The sequence below is a fragment of the Homalodisca vitripennis genome, chromosome 2 (genome assembly GCF_021130785.1).
Source record: "Homalodisca vitripennis isolate AUS2020 chromosome 2, UT_GWSS_2.1, whole genome shotgun sequence".
NCBI classification, from domain to species: Eukaryota; Metazoa; Arthropoda; class Insecta; order Hemiptera; family Cicadellidae; genus Homalodisca; species Homalodisca vitripennis.
In genome coordinates, this window is record NC_060208.1 from 24,367,836 (window position 1) to 24,390,429 (window position 22,594).

The window sequence follows — 22,594 nt, forward strand, 5'->3', positions numbered from 1 at the left end:
TTGTGAACAATAATTTAGCTACATTACAACAGATATTTTTGAATTCGGTTTTGTTCTAATAATTAAATGTAATTTCCCTTCATTATTCAGTTTTTTTTATCCACTGAATATCGAGTGTAAGCAATAGCAACAATAAAGTAAGATTCGTGTTTTATAAATTATACTAATTAGACAATAACCGCATCAGCACAATGCAACACAATGGCATGCATTATTGTGTTCAGCGAACCGCTATGAATAATAAAAGCTTCTCTCAAAGGAACGATGTGGGAATAGGTAAGCGTTACTTCAATAAGAGCTAAGCTTTGTTTTTGAATCCCACTCGTTTAACGATTCGTAGGTTGAGAAGCTACAATCATCTATTCACCGGTATTCCTGTGAGAGCCCACGCGGTTATACGGAGATAAATTGTTCGGCTTCAATACCAACAGGGTGCGGAGATTAACAGTTCAGGTCTCACCTCACGGGGGCAGAGTATTGATGTATAATCACAGATTTTTCACAATTCAAACATCAATGAATTGTTATTTGGAAATTACAGTTTTTCTAACGTCCATGTTATATTATCAATGAGTAAAGTATATTTCAATTCAGATTTATTCTGTTTTGTGCCTTAATTTCAGGTTTGTAAGCAAAAACGACATACAAAACAAGTCCAGCTCCAGTTCAAATTTCTCCTCGTGCAACAATTAAATGCAACATTAAAACACTAACGATGCTCAACATCGCATTACTCGTGCTGTCCAATATGAGTATACTCCTACCGGTCAACATTGGGACACTCATGACATTCTTCGTGGTGGAGGTAAGTGGAATGCGGCAGTGTCTGTAAGGCGCGTGAGAACGGCAAAAGATTCATGTCTTTGCCCTCAGTCTCTGGTAGCTTTGTGGTTAGCGATGCATATTATAGCCCCAAAAAGTTGGGCTAGAGAATCATATGCGTTAACGAATAATCTTACGAGTCCACCCTGAAGAAATTGGAGCCTAGAGAAGAGGAATGGATTCGGACTACAAAGTTGCAGAAAGTCGTAACAAAAAAAACATTTAAATCAGTAGTTGTTCGTTACTAACTAGAGTGGCTATAAGCGGTCGGGGTGAAGACTACTGTGTTATTTTCCAACCCCTGTTAAATTTGATCAAAGCAAACTATGTATGTTTTGTAGTTATTGAAGTAAGTGAACCTGTTTGGGCATATATGTGAATAAAACCGACTTTTGATAAACATTTTAAAGTAATCAAATTGGCATTACATTTACGGACTATGTTAATCACTTAATTGGTAACTCAGCTGTTGTTTTAATCATAAGCAATTCCACTAATTAATTATACTGAGCCATCACTTTCAAGTAATTTTGTTATTTAAAAAGAGAGAATGATAAACTTGTTCAAAAACCGAAGCTATTAATGTAAATCGTTGTTTCATTTATGTGACTGGATCCTTTTCTCTGCTTTAATCCTTTATTGTACTTTTACTAATGAGGCGGAAATTCCATTTGGATACCAAACATACCTGCATGACCTTTGAAAGTACCAAAGTACCTTTGAAATATAAAACATGTTAAATAAAAATGAATTCTAGCAAAATAGTAATCAAAAACTAAATTAAAATGAATCTGAGGACAAATAATAAAAAACTAGGTCGTTGCTTTGGATTTTCTCGTAAGGTTATGACATTTAAACCCAAGAAATGTTATTGCATATTCGTAATCAAAAACTACGAGATTTAAAATCTTAAAATTAAAATATCTCCATGTTGAAACAGTATATTTATAATTTAGATTTCGTGTGTATCAATTATGAAAACGGAGTGTATTTATGAGAATACAGTGATAGAGGAACAATTTCTAAAGGAAAACAAATTTGCAAGTAAATGATAATATACACTTATCCAATAGTTTTAAAAATAATGGGTGCTTGCGTAATTTCTGTCACTGCAATAATTGGTATTACTAGATTATGCATAAAGAATTATGTCAACCATTAGTCTTATATACCTATAATTCTTACTAAGGTTTTTCGATGTAGTGACTCTAAGAATTTTTGTTTTTTCGACGCCTACAGAAGAGAATAGTATGCATATGAGGAGTTTTTTTTTAACTGTATTCAAATCAACACACAGCTTAAATTTGGAAAATATTTAGCAATTTACTTTTCAGTGAAAGGTATTTTAATCATTAGATTGAAATAAACAATATGCAGAGTAGGATCAGTGTAAAAAGGATTTTGAACTAAAAGAAAACTAAAGTGAATTTCATAAAAACCAGATAAAATGTATTTATAATACTTTCACTTCCCAATTTGTTCACTTCTCAATTTGATTTCTTTTTTGGAAATCAATCACTAACGCTTAGTCAATAAATCTTCTGGAGGTTGAATTCTCTTCTTCGTAACCTGTACGAGATTTTTGTTAGCCTATTTTTGGTTTTGTGTATTAGTAAAGTATTTTAGTACTAAAATATTAGTAAAGTCTGTATTGACAAATACAATAAATAAATATTTTTATGGCTACTATTTAAAAAATATCAATACAGCGAAGCGGTGTATGTTTCTTTTTAAAATTATTTCAATAAAAAATTTGAAGTTTTCTAAAAATATTTAAATAGGAAAAGTACTCTTCCCCTTAGAACATTAGACCATACTGAAGCCTTTGATTGTTTAAAGGGACGTTTGTCGAGTGGCATTGAACATAAATTGTCATAACTGTTGTTTGAACTCTTAGAGTGTCTAATAAAGTGTAAAGCCTCCAGTCTCATCTTTAAAAGCTGGAAGATAACTATCTGATACTTAAGTTTATTTTCTAGCAAGTTAAATTTTACATCCAATTTAATTTTCATCGAGAGTACACAGAAATACTGTATGTATACTTGTTGTATAGTTTCACACACTATATATATATATATATATATATATATATATATATATATATATTATGTATGTATGTATATAGTTGAATTTATTCAAATTATCAACAATTACTGGTAAATATAGATTAAATATTGATGATATAAATATATATATATATTTTTTTTTTTTTTTTTTTTTTTTTTTTTTTGAAGAAATTCACTATTTCACTGAGCTCATTACGCAGTATCTCATATTGGGTTTAAGATTTTTTTAGGTTTGCCATTTAACTAATGACCTCGATAAATTAAATTTTAAAAATATCTTGATACTCAGATGTTCTATCAATGACTGCCCTTCATCGATCAACGGTAAAATAAATGTAATATACCTAATTGACACTACGTGTTTAACACTAGGAGTGTTTTGTGTTGTATCTATGGATATGGCAAACATACGAATTGGTGTATTGAATCAATATACATTATTTCACTGTGTCATACCAGTAGAAGTGCACTATTATTATACGGTTAAGCTAAAAATTAATTACCACAGCCTTTAAAATGATACCAGAAGAGCAGCTAATGAAGGTAGTCCATTTGAAGATAATAATACGATTTCCGTTTTCAAAACTACAGATCAACATTGCGAAAATACTATTTACTGCTGTGTGCGTGGGTGGATTCATTTTATATATGAGGGTAGCCTTGCTTAAAGAAATTCTAACATTACGCGATTTTGTCTTAAGGGTAGATATTCTACTGCTTTTAAGCCTATTTTTGACTGCGATTCACATGACCTTACTGAATTCAAATTTTTTGGAAACAATCTATGAAAACATGTTGATGATAAAATTAAATTCCGAAATCCTAGAGAAACTAAAATCAGACTGGGCATTAGTCACGCTGATCATTATAGGATTCTGGATAACATTCTGTCCAGCTCCTCTATTCCTGCTGCAAGTGGCATATGCCAGAACAATAATAGTGCCAAACTACAGCCCCTTCATCGTCGTCTGTTACCTGAGTTTGCTGAAAGTCACGATAATGAAGCAATTGGTGGCCAAGCGACTGAGGAGGATACGGAGATTAGGTGATTCTGCCAGTTCAGTGGCAGAGGTAATCTCCGCAACCAGACAAGTCCTGGACTGGAACTCCGGCATCAACGCGTGCTCTGCTCTAATCTCCACCGCTGGACAAATCTCCACGTTTGTTCACATCCTCTACTTCTGCTACAGCATGGGTGTTATCTTTGGGACTGGTCGAGACTCCCGTGGAGCTTACGCAAATCACCCTTTCCTGATGACATTGAGCAATAGTGGAATGTTCCTTGTCCACGTATTTTCAGCTATTTTCTCCTCTACAGTCTGTGATGAAGTGAGTAGAAATATTTTACATGCGTATTATCATAGTATATAGACTTTTTTCATTGAATTCCGCTTTATCTTAAAATTTTGATTCATGTATATATTATGTATGTGTCTTGGTCTTCCTTTGTACCCGGGCCATGATGGCAAGACGATTCAGAAACCTAGAGAGTTAACCAACTTTATCACCTCCTTAACAGAGTAATTATCCAACTACTGACAAGTTCAATCTTGTGATATTCATACATTTTTCTAAAAATATTTTGCACCAGTTACCGTTTCTCATTGGCTGCATGACGATGTGTTGACATTACAAAATTATTGGTTAAGATTGTGCTAAAAACATGATATTCAGTTTATGAAATACTTCATATAAACTACTGGTGCCTGCTTTCTTTATCAGCTTTGCACTAAAATATGTTTCATGCATATCTATAATTTGAACTTTTCCCACCTAACTGAAGTGCAAAACCAATCGTATTAAAATATTTTAACAATCATAGTGTCTATGAAAACTTCAAATGCAACTGATAATTTATTCTTTATTACTCATTGTATTATTGCAGGTTGAAGAGATAAAAATGAGACTTGACATTATCTGGACAGCGAGGCCGAGTTCTGCAAGAGTACGGAGAACCGTAAGTTTTCATTTTATTAATATAAAAATAGAGTCAAAATTTAAAAATGCTTTTAAATAAATTACATCCGCAATGTGCATTGAACTTGCTTAATAGTATATACATTTTTGAGACATTGATAGCAACAAATGAAGTCAACTTGGGAAGAGATAATAAACTGTAGTAGACTGGAAGTGAAATGAATTGCAGTAATGAGGCTTGCAAACACAATACCCACCACTTTTGGTTCCTCTAAATCCCGAATATGGGGTGGATGGACATTATCCCACTCACATAAGAGCTGTTACCCCAATTGTGATCATAGCAGATTTGTAAATCATTAATGACTCTGAGTATATTTATAAGTCTTTTCTCTGATACAAACAGGGTACGAATAAAACCACCCACGTAAACAATATGGCTATTTTCAATCGTTTTTGTAAAAAATACAAACTACTCGAAGTAACTTACCCATAGAGTTTCCAATGTCTACCATATCTACGTATAGAACAAGTTTAATGTCAAAATATCAAGCAAATACCCGTAAATCTGGAGAGGTCGTAAGCACAAAACGGGCACATTGCACATTATGCGCGCCAAAGTAATCTCCCCTTCTCAGAGGAAAATAAACCACGTAACATTTAGTAAAAAAATACGGTATACGGAAGAAAAGATCAGGTTAAAAGGCGATAAGGGAAGACATATTTAGTCTTAATCTTTTTTGTTTATTAAAAATCATATTGTGAGATGAAATTTTAAACACAGCCATCGACAAAGCAATACTGCTCTAAGTCAATTATGGGCTTTTCCCAAACGTCCTGAGCCGTTATATATTTATGGTGGTAGCTGACTAAATTCATATTGATACTGATTTTTAAAACTTTAACTGTCATAGAATTTAATTGATCGATGCAAATATTATAATAATCAATACATTTTCAGAAACGCTTATACAACCAAGGACATGCCTGGGAGATAAAAAGACTGGTATAACATAGATACAGTGGGAAGAGTTGATTCAGTTTGAAAGCTGAGTTTAGCTTCAGTTCTCCTTATTCTCAGTTCAGCGTCTGGAATCTAAGCTTATTCGTCGCTTACCTATTTAGGACCTTTTTAGACGAACATGACTCCAGACTCCAGGAAAGCATCAGATTCCGGACGCTCCTCTAAAAGGAAGGTGAACTGGAGATAATCTCACCATTCACACAATATTGTATGCTGGCGCGCAATTCCAGTGTCGAACTAAATTACGAAGATTTATATCTTCAGATGCTTCCAGGTCCGAAGCTGCTTCTTTATTACGGATATTTACAAAGGAATACAGCTGTTTTTTCTCATAGCATGAACACAACGCCCAAGAATATGTTGATTTAGAAATCTGTCACATTCTCGAGCGCCAATCCTTCGTCACTATATGTACATTCTTCCACAGTCCAAAGTGCCTTTGTACATCCCGGACAGGAATTTCGTCATTCACCTTTCAGAATACACTCTTTTTACTAATGACGCCTGTAGCTATAATTTCCTTGGCAGTTATGATTTAAACTCCTCAAGCACTATGAAAGAACTGAGGACAGATGAAACCTGGGAGAAAGTCTATTAGTGGAGCAATCACACAGATCCATGAGGACAAATTATTTTATTATTTTATTGATTTCAACAACGCCAAATGTCAAAAAAGTGAGTTGCCAAGCCAACGTTCAGTTTTCTGCGATTTCAGACGTTACCTCCATTCACTAAGTAAACATAATCTATGGGAAACTTCACCAACTAAGGTGTTTGTTATGTAAGACATTACGCTTAAACCCAGTTGCTTGCATTCATGTCAAAGGAATATAACTTAATCCATGCCTATTATAACCAAAATCTGAATATTTATAAGGCTACAACCAATTATTTCAGACTAATCTATTTAAACGCCAATTGCATTTTCTTCTAATTAAAATTTACAATATACAGTTGCGTTTATTTAATTTCACCTTATTTTAAATGAGTTTATGTATTTTCAACACTTTAAAATCAAAACCAATTTTTTTATCTCAAACTCTATATTGACGTTATTGATGGGATTTAGTCGCTCACATTTAGGCAAAGGATTTAGCATTGATTCACTATTACTTAATGTTTCAGAATGTCTATGGCTACAGAAATGAATTGATCCATATGTTTTTATCCTTTATCTCTGTATATTTATGTATTTTTTATGTGTTTATTACTGTTTTAATCGCCCAGATATCACTGTTTATGCTGGAACTGCATCACACCCCTGTGGAGTTATCGGCTCTGGGGCTCTTCAATATCAACCGCGACACCTCACCACTGTGAATCCTAATATTTAGTTAAGCTGAATGTCTATTACTTTGTGTGTTTCATACTGTTTAAACTGCCCAGATATCACTGTTTATGCTGGAACTGCATCACACCCCTGTGGAGTTATCGGCTCTGGGGCTCTTCAATATCACCCGCGCTACCCTCACCACCGTGAGCCCCAATATTTAGTCAAGCAGATTGTCTATTACTTTGTGTGTTTAATACTGTTTAAACTGCCCAGATATCACTGTTTCTGCTGGAACTGCATCACACCCCTGTGGAGTTATCGGCTCTGGGGCTCTTCAATATCAACCGCGCCACCCTCACCACTGTGAGTCCCAATATTTAGTCAAGCAGATTGTCTATTACTTTGTGTGTTTAGTACTGTTTAAACTGCCCAGATATCACTGTTTCTGCTGGAACTGCATCACACCCCTGTTGTGTTATCGGCTCTGGGGCTCTTCAATATCAACCCGCGCTACCCTCACCACCGTGAGTCCCAATATTTAGTCAAGCAGATTGTCTATTACTTTGTGTGTTTAATACTGTTTAAACTGCCCAGATATCACTGTTTCTGCTGGAACTGCATCACACCCCTGTGGAGTTATCTGCTCTGGGACTCTTCAATATCAACCGCGTCACCCTCACCACTGTGAGTCCCAATATTTAGTCAATATGGTTGTATATTAGTTTAGTAAAATCTTATTACTCTCTTATTATCATTTACATCAGTTATAAATCGAGGATAAATTTTAATTTGTCCATAAAAACATTTTATATATATAACAAACTTTTTTTATTAACTTATTTTAAAGGGAAATAATGAAATACTTACACAGTGTTTTCTCATATTACTACATATTTTTACTGATTGTTCCTTATTCAAACAATCTGTATGTGATATATTTTAGCTTTTCTAAAATGTATTACCTAATATTATTACGAACGATTTGTCATGATATGTCCATAAGTGTGAGTTTTCTCTTTCAGGTGTGTGGGACCATCATCTCCTATATCATGGTGTTGATCCAGTTCTCTTAAACTCATCCTTCGTGCTTTGTGCTACAATTTTAAAGTAAACACACGTTTCACTAAAAATATACATTCCGGTTCAGTCAGAAGAAATGTAGATTTCACATGAGACTGGCATCTCGAAATGTTCCGTGAGTTGGATAACTATAAAACCACTGACAAAGCCACAGATTCCATGACGTGCAGCTTTTTAACCGGGCAGTACATTTTTCAATCTAGATAGAGCCCAAGGTCTACCAACTGAACGATTGAATGGATGATTGACGTGGAAAAATCGACGACAGAGGTTAGCACAACGCACAATCTTGTCACATACCGCCGAACTCTCAACACCGAGAATGATACTCTCCTAAAGTCTATATTACAAGTTTTTGTCCCACGTCATGGACAGTGTACTTGTCTATTTTTAGTTTTAGCCTATTTTTGTCTGATCTATTTGCGTTTTTTTCAACCAGTGTTGTGCGGAAAAAGGTGGGTTTAAAGGACAAGTGCAATTGTCAATCATCTGTGTACCGATAGATTGTTTAGTTTTTCACACAACTGGGAAAATCAGATGTGTACAGGCTTCAGGCAACTAACCTATGGCACACCTCTCTGTGCACTGTTGCAACTGTTACAATGAATCTAAATGTTTATGTAAAGTACCAAGTTAAATATTACTATAATAGGCGTATTTAAACGGAAATTTTGATTTTTCATGATAATTAATCTAGGAATATCAATTAATGATTATAATAATACATTTTTTTTAACGCTACATCCTATGCTACATAATACAGGCTTCGCTTAGAAAGCATGTTCAATTCTTTCGATCTCAATAAATCCTGGGGACAGATAGAGAAACACAAAGACATACAGGAAATAAATCTTTTCTTCTCTGCAGCAGAAAAATAGAAACTATCTCAGTCTACTGAGAAATTTCATGGTTGCACGTACAACATCACAGTAATCATTCTTGTCTATGTAGAATTGAAGTTTCATGCAAAATAAAAGCCTGAAGGTGAAAACTTTTTTGGGATATTTTAAAATACCGTATGATACATTCAAATTTTTTCATTAACTTAGGTTTTATAAGTGTTGGAATAGTAAAAGTTTAGATGAGTTAAGGAGGGTACTTCAACGCTAAAGTACGTTGAAATCAATTAATATTTTCACTTGTTTTTTAACACTCTCCAGTCTATTTTTTTGTCTTATTACGCTATTAATAACAATATCACATGTTAATACCCTCTCGTTGCCATCGTGATTACCCATAAGGCCAATGCAAAAATGTTCGCTAAGGCTTGTCCAAATCCCGTGAAATGATCCCATGGAACTCCATGTTCCTTATTAACCTTCATGTAAAATGTTTTCTATATGTCAGTTCTTTTCGAGATATAGTGCAAACAAACAGACCTATAGACAGACAGACCTAAAAAATTAAAATTGTCCAGACTCTGGTGAGATAAGCTTGCGTTTGGTCACTCAGCCATGGCATGACATGCACAATTATCAAACTAAGTGTTGCCTACACATCTATGAAACTTCATGCAAACTTTCAGTTGTAATTGTAATTGTTCGTGGGTAGGTAGTACAATAAGCTGGACCTGGTTTTTTATATTGAAATTATCAAACGATGAATGAACGGAGTTTGAAATGAGAACAAAGAATAATCATCATTATAAATAATCATCATAGAATAAACATCATAAAAATAACATCATTTATAAAACATTGTCTCGGGAAATGAGCCTGCATGGGCTCATGCCTGTGCGCAGACTCGAGTTGCTCACGCCTGACGAAATAACAGACTGGATATAAATAAAAAAATTAATATAAAATATAATGAAAAATAATACACTGTTATATAACCACATACATACATACACACACATACATATATACATACAGATACATACGTGACTATGGAATGAATATATATTAAAAGGAAAACCCCATGTAATTTTAATATGTACCTGTTTTAAAGAATTGAATACTATTAATTTTAAAAACATTTCCATATTAGCAACAAGGGTAAATAAGCAGGGTCCACCGCAGATTATAATGGGGTAGTGATAATGAATAATGATGGGATAGGAGTGGTGGCTGTTTACATGTCAAACTGTCCGCCCGTAGTTCGTAGACAACACTGCCTCGGCCCTCCTCAATAGACAATAATAATAACCACTGGTTAACTTTCCTTTTAAAAATAATTGTAGAAATTTCATTGAAAAAACTTAAATTTGGAAACTGTTTACTTATATTAATAAAAAGCACGTGAGCTAGATAGTATGTAGTTGGTGTTTGAATAAGATACCAATCAATATCAACCAAATATTCATATCAATATATTAAATATATATATATATATATATATATATATATATATATATATACATTGAATATTCAATATATATATATGTGTGTGTGCGTGTGTGTGTGTGTGTGTGTGCGTTGTGTGTGTGTGTGTGTGTGTGTGTGTGTGTGTGTGTGTGTGTGTGTGTGTGTGTGTGTGTGTGTGTGTGTGTGTGTGTGTGTGTGTGTGTGTGTGTGTGTGTGTGTGTGTGTGTGTGTGTGTGTGTGTGTGTGTGTGTGTGTGTGTGTGTGTGTGTGTGTGTGTGTGTGTGTGTGTGTGTGTGTGTGTGTGTGTGTGTGTGTTAAATTGTATAAATGGCAATAGCCTTATTTAATTTTAATAAAACATTGAATCACAAAAAGTACTTGCTCCGCGGGAGTCGAACCCGGATCTCTCACTTGCCGGGTGAATGTGCTACCATTACACCACAGAGCGCTTACTTTTTCCGATTCAATTATTTTGTATTTGGCCGTAATCTGTCACATATGCGTTTAAATAAAGCAAACTAATAAGCACATTCACCCGGCAAGTGAGACATCCGGGTTCGACTCCCGGCGGAGCAAGTACTTTTTGTGATTCAATGTCTATTGAAAATTATATATATATATATTCAATACTATCATATTGGTTGGATATCATACCAATCGATGTAATCAACCAATAGTAATTAATTTGAACAATAAAAAAAAAATCTCATCTGCACCAACTTTGCACACATTTTCGTTTCATAAACACAATTTTGTTCTACAAGTAACTTTCTTTATTTTAAAAAGATAGTTAACTTTAGAAAACTATACAATATAAAACAAAAGGATTATTTACTGTCTTTCTCAGTTTCAAAGATGTTTTTGTTTATTGTTACTCTTCCTTTAGTATTGTTATTATTTATGACATTACGTAATCGCTTAAACCATTTCTTTTAATTTGAAACATGTGACTTTAATTTAGTATTTTAGATTTGTTGTTTTTTAATTGATAGTTCGTACTCTGCCCCAGTTCGTGTTCGAGATATCGTGCGGACAGACAGATTTTATTGCCATTATTCCTTCTCGTCATATTATACTTCTATGTTTGTACTTTTGCAGTTTGCTGTGTAGCGTTTGCTCGTTACGTTAAAGTGAAGAGTGGGGAGGGGGGCAGTGTCTTCCAGCAATATACAGAACTTATATAGGCGTTGTACTCCAAAGAGGCAATCTTGTAGTATTGAGTTATTCAGTTTATGAAGGAGGAGATGGAGTTTGCAAGTCTATCGGGCAACTAGGTAAATAAAGTCAGTGTTAAGAGATTGGCACTTAATACTGAAGTGGACTAAAAATGTTCTAGACACGTGTAAACAAGTTTGTCACAAACATACACACACACACATACACATGTGTGTGTTTGTCTCACATTATATATAATGTGAGTGGAGAATGCATCGTATTAACATAACTCATTTTAAATTCGTACATTTAAAATTATGTAATGAGTTTTATAGTATAATTACTTCAGTTCTGTCACTATATGCATGATCTTAGAACTTGTTTGACAAAATATGAACACCTAACTACCATAGGCTACTTAAAAGTACCTAATGTCAAGAAGAATTTTAATTTTTAATACATTATAAACGAATAATAACTATGCTTGGGTATAATATCGTATTAAAAACCTATACTGGCAGTTGAGCCTTAAGAAATACTTGACTAGAGAGTCTCATATGGCCTTTTGTATTCAACAAAAATACTGCAACATATATAAATGGTATTTGCTGAATTAATTATCTGTGCTCAGCAATTTAAAATATTTCTTAATGGTTATAACAAATACCGGGCTCCCCATTTAGGAAGAGCTTATGAGAAATTGTTTAAAGTTAAAAAAATCGTTCCACTTTTTCCTTTAAAACCTCAAATTATCCAAAAGAACTACAGGTTATTTTTTATATTTATAGCTATCACTACCAAATAGTAATCTATATTCAAAATGACGTTATTAAAAGATTAGTTCAAACGGTGAGTTTATTCAAATTCAAAACTTGCTTACACGCCCTTATTTTATGACACTAAAAAGGGTTATTCCAAGTAGGCCAGTCGGTTTTATTGTTCTGTCATGTGATTTATGCAACTAATACTCATTTTGAAGAAGCTAACGCTGAAATGTATTGTGTTATCTCTGCTTAGCTGGATTAGCTATTGTATAGTCTCATGATTATATCTTCATACCGAAACGCGTAAAATCATCCCTCACCACGGATAGTAGTACAAGGTATGTTTTGGCCTATAATTGTAGGTTATTAATGTTTCAGATATTATGTCAATCATGACCTATATGTCACCTATACAATACTGTGTATATACTAACTACGATATATCTTACTAATACTTTGACACAACAGTTAGTTAAATTTAGTACTAAATGTCCCCAGAGCCTGGCGGTAGACAGTATTCTGGTCTCACATGGCCGAACTGCTAATGGACCACCTTTGACCGACCTTCACTCCATCACCAAACTTGTGCCTGACACTTACACTAGTTAGGTTGATGAACAGGTCATTTTTTTACTAAACAACTTCAACTAATTGGTTAGCGCTTAATATTTCTTCTTTAATAGAGTCTTACTTATTCTCACCTAATTTTCAACTCACTTAATTGAATGATTCCTTCATTAACATCTTGTCTGTTTATACTTTTCTATGCATTAGAGTATTAGTGTACACAGTAAATGAAAAGTGCCCCTATAAAAATAGATGTTATTGAAACAGTACATGAATATATCTAGACTTCCATATATATGGCGAGATTAAAAAAAAGAAATAATAGTTTGTTAAGTTTAATACAGGTTTTTTCATGATGAACTTAAACTTATCAATAGTTACAAAATAACTTTTTCTCTGAACACTTTTTTATATATAATTTTTTTTTTAATCCTTTTTTCATAATAAACATTATACTTTGACATTAGCCCTCAAGTTTGGATTATTGTTATTTCTAGCAATAATAGTACATTAAAACAGTTCTACAATACTTATTTTACTTTTCAACACGTGTTTCGGCAGTATTAAAACTTGTGGGTTACTTTTTTAGTGGTTAGTTTGTACCCTATAAGGATAACATAGTGCGAAAACACGTTACTTGTACTGCGTTTATATATACAACTATGTTTTATTAAAATAAAATTCAATGTTACTATCTAGAATAATATGGTTTTTAATTGCATCCTCTATCCAAATAATCAATAATCTGGATTGAGTAGCATTATGGACCTAGAAAAATCGGGTGCTTGTTCCTCATTGGCCGATGTAAATCGCCTGAGGTCACGTGATAGTCTGATAGGTCGGCATAACGTCTGCTGGACGCTCTTCATGGAGTGTGTGGTTGCAGATGTTCAAGATATTACCCGTGGGCAACTATTTCTCACAATCGTCTCACTCATTCTATTTTTCTTTCTAGCCGGGGAGCGGTCTCTCTTAACAAGGTGTGGGATACCTTGAAACTCCCCTTAGCACCCACTATATTTTGTAAAACCCGATAGATTTATGGAGTTTAGCTTGGTAGATGACTTCCTTTATACTACGTGTCTCTCCTCTCTGATGCCAGAGACTGTTGTGAAGTGTTAGCTGTGTCGCCAACTGCTCACCTACCTATGGACACCGAGTTGACCTCATGGGAGTCCCGACGGAGAATACGATGACTAAGCCGTTGTATGTTCAGTGTTATGAGAGGAGGAAAAACGTCGATGAGTGGCATCATTTTTAACTCTTTTCTGTTTATTGCTCCGATACTTTGTAATCTGTCCCCCTTTTAATTTTTAATCGCTTAACTAACATATAGTGCATTAGCTCTCTCCGAGCCCGGAATTATTGTTTCCAATTTACTCTCACTCTAAAAATCCTTCAGCAATTGTCCATTAAATAAATCTTCAATATCAAGAAATAATGCATTTTCGAAATAAAAATGTATAATCAAAATTCCATGTACATGTAATAAAATACAATATTTCCAAATAGAGTAGTTTAAAACGAAACCCCCCCCTCTGCATCTTTCATCATCAAGGACATCCAGACTACAAAAAATAGTGCAATCTAGTTAAAGAGGTATTTCTTCGTTCTTCGTCGCCGATTGTTTTTGGATCCCATCAGACAACATGACTCCAGATTTTAGGAGTGTTTTTCGTAGCTTGATTGACTGTAACCACATTTTTACAGTTATTTTATCTTTGTAATCAAACAGATTTCATCTATTATTCATGGTAAATGTGTTCTATAATGTTTGTAACTATTATTTTATACCTTTGCCTTCAGCATTCATAGTTGTAATTTGAACAATTCTGCGCCATTTACTTATGAAAATGTATTATTTAGAAACAGTGACTTCACTGCTGAAGATGCTAGTAAACCATAACCCACAAACCCTGAAGTTTGAACAGTTTACTGAGGTCTACCGGTCTCAAAAAAAGGAAAACTAGTCCTCAAGTTTTTGGGTTTTATACAGGTTTAATTAGTATTTTATTAGAAAATCTTGCGCTCTCAATTTAAATTATCAAAAACACTTGATAGGTATTAATTGATTTTATCGTAATTAATGATTGTATTGGAATATATGTAAATTATAAGAAAATGCCTCTAAATATATATATATATATATGTGTGTGTGTGTGTGTGTGTGTGTGTGTGTGTGTGTGTGTGTGTGTGTGTGTGTGTGTGTGTGTGTGTGTGTGTGTGTGTGTGTGTGTGTGTGTGTGTGTGTGTGTGTGTGTGTGTGTGTGTGTGTGTGTGTGTGTGTGTGTGTGTGTGTGTGCGTGCGTGTATATATATATATATATATATATATATATATATTATAATATATATTATAAAACAGGCAGAAATTACAATGGCAACTAATTGAAATGGTGACATAATTCAGGATACTGTAGTTTAAAAGCGTGACTCAAAAAGGCTAAAGTATCAGAAACTAGGACCAAGGGCACAAACAACGAGAAACAGTAGCACACAAATTATGCTGCTATGAGCAGGTTTTTCAAAGACAATGAAGTTTTGGTCTTTGTTAAAGTTGTAACAGCGATTACAATAAAGTCAGGAATTGAACAAACTTTTTCTTGTCTAAGTTTGATATTTCGTCAAACAAAGAAAGTCAACAATTTTAATTAAAACCGATGATAACGAAAGGTTCATTCAAGTATTTATTGCTATTTTATTATTTGATTATTACAAAATCATTTATATTTTACGAACACTTTTAAACTCAAGAACTATCCTGTTCAATTAATATCAAAATTCAACAGCATTATTATATTTTCAAATTTGTATCGATATTTTAAATAAACACGTAATGGTATTTCAAAACAGGCAAAACACTAGCGTACCTTGCAACATTTTAGGTTGAGTTGAGAAAGTCTATTTCTTACGATGACTGAAAAACTTGTAGTTATTCCGAATCACTGCATTAATTTTTTATTTCCTATTATTTGGCAGTCGGTTTTTTAGATGTTGTTAAAAATAAAAATAAGGAACTCATATCAACATCTAGCAGGTTTATTGATATCATTATTTCTAAAACTGTACTTTTTATAAAGTGAAGTTCACACACTTTTGAAAATACACTGAAATGTTACTTCCGTTAAAGGTGAGAAAATCTGATACACCGTACGTTGGTTGTAGTCTGAATTAAAGAAGCTCTAGAGCCTCTATTTGATTTATATATAAATCTGTATTATTTCATAGTCTCATATTTATACAAGAAGTGCTTCAAGGCGTTTTTATATGTATGGCAAAATTTTAAAATCGCTATAATCATAATTTTTAAATTAAACCTAGCAAATCAATCTGTGCAGCTTTAAAGCTCAGTGTCAATTCAGATTAGCATTCTTCAAACACTTCATCACAGTAATCATCAGCAAAGAAATTTTGAAGAATAATGATAGAGAATAGAGGATCGGAAATACTGAATACATTTTTCATTCAGTTTTCTTCACAATTCGGTTCAGCATGAACTCTCTACCTTCAACCCAAAGTCTGGAAGAATGCAACGATAACATTTAGACCGAATACTTTCATGCATTACACTGGATATCATAAGTAAAAAGATATAAATGAAATCAGTCAGATGTGGCTGAAAAGATTGTTTCCAATCTGGATGTTGCCACAGATGGATGGTTGACAGTTCTCGGTTGATTGGTTGACGTATGTGTTTGCCCTCAATCACGTGTTATTGCTATAACTGGTTATAACCGTGATTGGTGTCAAACAGACGGCACGACAGACATAAATATCGACAATCCGAATATCACCGTACTTATTGATTCAAGTTTGTTGTCTTTGATTATTATTGGTGTCATGTCTGAACTCTTCAATTGGTGCTATAAATTAGTTGAAGGGTTTTCAAATATACATGTGAGATTTTTGTAAACTCACGTTTTAAAATCAACATGAAGTAATCTTGTTGAAAAATAATTTTCAGAAATACTGTGAACCTGAATACTCAATACTGCATACAAATGACAAAGTTGCCAGACTTAAATTTTACTAACTGTCAAGATGTATTACTGTATTTTAAAGGCACTTACTTATTGATTTGAAAGGTTTTTTAAATAATAAGTTTTTATATAAAGTGCCTAGTGAAAAGATATACACGAATGGAGGCTGATACTCTACATGCGTGTATTAAAACGCAAGAACATTAATAAAATGGTGATCCCAACACCTGTGACTGACAGTAGATCGGGTGCAATATAAACAAGGTAGAGTAAAAATAATTTTAACAACTTGTTACAATTTAAACAGAAAATGTTGCAACTCATTTATAGGTGGGCAATTTGAGGAAAAATATATTTTTCTCAAATTGTACTCAAATTCAATTGAGACATTATTTTGCGTACAACCGTCATTTTAGGCAGAGTTTACATTGTTGAATTAACATAATCAGAGAGAATGGTATTTCTATGGTCTCTACTAAATCTACTAGTAAAGCAGCCTTTCTCAATATCTCAACAGAAAGTCAGTGATCTAACATCACTGTTGCTTTATATCATATTGTTGCATTTCAAGAGAATATAAAAAAGTAATATGTTCGATGGAGACCATAAGAAAATAAATAATAGTTACTTTTAAAGGGCAAGAATGGTAATTTTCAATACAATATAATTTCCTAATAATGCTATCAACCTGTTCTGTGTTCAGTTTTTAAGGTTTGAATGTATAATTTTATTGTAGCCTACAATAACTATCTTTTATTCTATTTGTAAACCAATTTTTAATGCGTATTTAGTCTCAGATTATACTTAACTCCAAGTATTAAAAATGAACATGTAAAATTAGTGTAATACGAGTATTTAAAACATTATTACCATTGCCAGTAACACAGTGTAAGGTGTACAACGGTTATCGTCGAGCGTGGCTATTGCTTGGATGAGTGACCTCTGAGCGATCCTGTCCTTGCAAGCAGCCCGCCTATCTAGCCATTGGTCGTGGTTCGTAAGACCATCTAAGCCTCTGGTCCCCAGGTTAAGTGTTAGAGAGGGGCTTCTTAGCCCTAACTTCACCTGGTAAAATAAAACATTCTTTGACTTTGACTAAGCCCAAAGTGTAATAAATATCTTCATTTTCAGGTTTACAACAATGTTCAATTATTAAAAATATGTTAAATATATATTTTTTTCTTTATTATTTTATTATTATTATTTACGTTAACACATATTTAAGATATAAAACGTCTCAAACATACGTTCCAGTGTAGAGATATAACAAATTACATCGAGTACCTAATACAATTTTAAAAACTAGTTCATAAACTATTTTTTTATTACTATGCTCATTGTTTTTTTTTTTTTTTTTTTTTTTTTTTTCTAGCATTACGCAACCAAATAATGTAACAAAACCACGTTTAAATCAAGGCCAGGTTAAAACTCCATTAAAAGTTTAAACCGGATATTAAATTTGCCACTTCACGTGGAAACAGGGAATTAACCTTTGTTCTACTTAACCTCTTGATCCTGTTAATTCTCCTTAAAGAAGTGACTCTCGGAAAATTTAATTGTAAAGTTTAGAGACAAGCTTAACTTCTATCTCACAGGCTTCGGAAAGAAATTGACTCACATTCTTGAGAATCATGACAACTAAATCCCTTGAGCGGTAAATATTATCATCCCATCATGAGTTGATTATATTTAATCAGGATACGTTCGGAATTGTTTGATATTATGCCACCATTTTTGCCTATTTCGTGTCTAGCAAAACTGGCGTGACAAATTGCAATATTTTGAACTGAACATGAGCGAAGGCTCTCACTCAGAAACTTGAAAGACTCAATTTATATGTTTTTTCGTCTGTCAGTCCACACGATATTCAAGAACGAAGTACTCTAGACTTTGCATGAAGCTTCATTTTTATATCATCACAACCGATTCAGATAATGATTTATGTCACTCTATTGGATTTAGCTAAGCGTCAACGAACATTTTTATGTTGATAGCGGAATAAATCAATCTTTACAAAACATGCTGACAACAATGATATGACATTTCAACATGTGACATTGAAAAACGTACACACTATCATTATTTTATGACTTGGTGAGTAGACCGTTATCCACCTTAATCAACAAAGATGTAAATATATCAATTGGAAAGATATATATGAATAAATTTTATATGTAGACTTTAAATTTTGCATGAAACTTCATTTGTATATAGACAATAATGAGTTCTATGATTCATGGGGTTTGACTGAGCATAATTCAAGTATTCAAGCATCAGTGAACAGATTTAATAACAGAGAGTTTTGCTTGTCTTCTAATTAGAAGGCAAGCAAATCTCTCTGTTGCCTGCCGGGGTGATGTAAACATATCTGTCCTGTATGACTGTCTGTCTGCCAGCAGGAGATTTCAACAATGAAATGAGACATGAATCTCTAATTATGCATGATATCACAGAGAAGACTGTTGCGTGTTACATGGTGTTGTGTAACACTGCCTTGTAAATTTCATTGCGTCATTTAGTAAATACTACTATCACTACTAATGTATCAGTAGTGCATCGGTGTGTACAACTATATAATATTGCCGTGTTGTGTACAACATTCCTATCAAAGACGAAGTCACGCGGGCGTTGGTCAGAAACTTGGAAACTAAAGTTTAATGCTTTTGTGAAACTTGGTCTATAAATCTCTCTCTCTCGAAGCAGTTCTAATTTGGCCTTTGGCGGGTTTCATCTGACATTGATTTAAATACACTTATGGAAGGTTGGTAAGGTTTAGGTATATGTCCTTGACGTGGTTTAATATAACGTTGCTGAGAGTCACTACTCAGGTGGTGGTATTTTATGGAAAAGAAGAAGGTGATTAATAATGGACTTATGATCTTCAAAGTCACAGTTTCCCTCATCATGGAGAATTTTGTCCATAAAGTGCCTTCCTTTCATTTTGAAAAGGTTTCAAAAGGACTCTTTCAAGATTCGCAATGACAGTTTTATGATTTTGAAAACAAACTATCTTTTTCACAGTATTGCAATGATTGAGCATAACATAATTAATTATGTTACGTAAACATTTAACTAATTAAAACATAATTAAATAAATATTTATATTCAATATATTATTGCTGCAAATAAAAGTACTTATATAGTAAATACAAATTTAATCTCCGGTTTTCAACAGAAATCATACGAGTATTTCAGCTTTCACGCAAATAAAGATCGGTGATAAATAAAATACGTTTTATACCACATTTTTAATATCGCGAAAAATCTACGCTAGTGGAAAACCCCAAATTGGAATCACCAAGTGAATTTTATTTCCTTTTCAATTTGTACAACCCTATGCTTAAGGGTGTCCACCATTTATTAGAAAAATATTATTGTACATTGGTATGGTCATGGAAACTGCTTTCAATTTGGATTTTGTCGCCTCCTTACATTTGTCTTCAAGATTTCTTAGGCACTATTCAATAAATCATTACAGTATAAAAGTGCAAATGGTCTTCTCCATACGAATATTGGTGTTTATTCTATCGCAAAATCAGTAGTTAAATGTTGCTCAACAAGTCCGCCATGTAATATTTTGAGCGTTAAAATTCTCTATTTGAGAGTAGAGAACAATTTTGGAACCCTATCCTACAGACATTTTTATACAAAGCCACGGCTTTAGATCTGGTAATTTGCGTCTAAGCTTATCTGAACACTTGGTTTTCAAGGAGACTATTGACGTATACATTTACTGTGCTAGTTTTTTCATTGCCAAAGCTTCTTTTCCAAAGTTCATTAAAAAAAATAATAACTTCCCAGTATTATTAATTATTCATAAGATATAAACAAACAAAGTACCGGTAATCAACATATAACAATAGATAAATATGTTTTGTATTTCATTTCACCGGTTAGAATAATAAGACTGACTAATCAAGGTTTTATTTTAAGCACAAAAATACTTTGAGGTAACTAAAAAAATTACAAAAACAAAAATTAACATTTTAATTATTAATACTTACCTTTGCCTTCAACGTTAGTTGCTGTAATTTGAAAATTCTGTACCATTTCTTAGAAAAATGCATTATTTTGAGGCAGTGACTTTGGTACTGTTGAGTCTAGCAAACAGTTATCTATAAACCCTGAAATTAGAACAGCTGACTGGAGCCTCATATAAAAAAAAAACAAACATGTTAAACTTATAACAGTAAAACTAAAACTGCAAAGCTTAAACTATAAAACTGATTAGTTTAGTGTTTATTGCCTCCTATTTACTGATATAATATTCTAGATTGTAATATATTGCAATTTTCATTTTTGGCCATTGTTCGCAAGAGTGTGCGTTATTTCAAAGTTTGTACATTTTAAATTAAAAAAAAAAACAAATATTAAACATTGAAATTGTGAAAATACCGATACGAAGCAACAGAAACAGCTTAAATTATTAACAATAGTACTTACACTAATCTCTCGGCGGAATCGTAAAAATAGTTTAATTAACTGGATAGCAGTCTACATAAACGTTTAACTTAACAAATTTAAAAAACATGCTTCTTCTTTTCTTCTTCTATGTGGGCGGCCTAATACCATGCACTTAAGCCTCAAGAGTGTTAAGCGCACTCCGGAAGCACATCCGGGCCGACCAGTGTACAGTTTCAGTAGTTCTACAAACCACCAAAAGTAACCGATCAGGTCGTCCTGGGGGATATCGCCACCAATTCTAAATAAAACAGTACTGACATATAGCAATACATACACAGTAGTACCTTCCTAAACTTTAAAATATTTCTAAAAAAATTCCAAGATTTGTGTTCAAAAGTTCAAAAGGTGTTAGTTAAAAAGTGTTATTATGGAGCTATTAGATCTGAATTTCATATCATTTGACCCTGAATTGAAGGGTAACAGATGTGTAAATTACTTTTCATTGTATGTTCCCAATGAGTGTCAATTCCAATTGCTTCAACAAAACTAATTAACGACTTGTACTGTTTACCTAAATTGACTTTGAGCTCCAGTCATTAGACACACATCACTCTACATAAACTAAGTACACGCTTGCTTTAGTTCACATATTGGATTATTGTTCATAACCAATTCAGAATGTATTGTATTGTATGGCATAATTTAGTTAAAATAATGACCATCTAATTTTGCGTGCGATGGTGGTGTAATGGTCAGCATAGTTGCCTTCCAAGCAGTTGATCCGGGTTCGATTCCCGGCCATCGCACTTACTTTTTTATATTTACATTTTTAAGGTCTCTTTTTACAACAATATTCTGTTCCATACTTCAAGAATCCATCGGTTTACCCAACATTTAGTGTTCAAAAGGAGTCTCATTGTTTAACAAATATTTTGATTACATAATTTTTTAATTTGCCTAACCTTTTTTAATTTTAAGATTTCTTAAGACAACTTTTTTCTGCTCCATACTTCTTTATTGCATGCTGCCAACCGCTTTATGATCTCACGCTATTTTTTTTATTCATTATTTCTGTCGTTTTCAAATTATACTTACATATGAGAATTTTTGAAAGTACTTTCCAAATGACAGGTACCTACAGATCCACCTTCTTCAACTTCTCTGTATAAGCGGACATATTCTACGGTCAGTTTAGTTTTAATATGAGTAGACTGAGATGGCACTCAAAAGTGAAGC

The 22,594-nt window shown here is 33.2% G+C and overlaps 1 non-coding gene across 1 annotated transcript; it reads left to right on the plus strand.

Annotated features, from left to right (window-relative positions):
- The first annotated feature begins 22,092 nt into the window (after window positions 1–22,092).
- Trnag-ucc lies at window positions 22,093–22,164 on the plus strand. Its single transcript has one exon. It is a non-coding gene; the product is annotated as a tRNA-Gly (tRNA).
- Window positions 22,165–22,594: the final 430 nt, after the last annotated feature.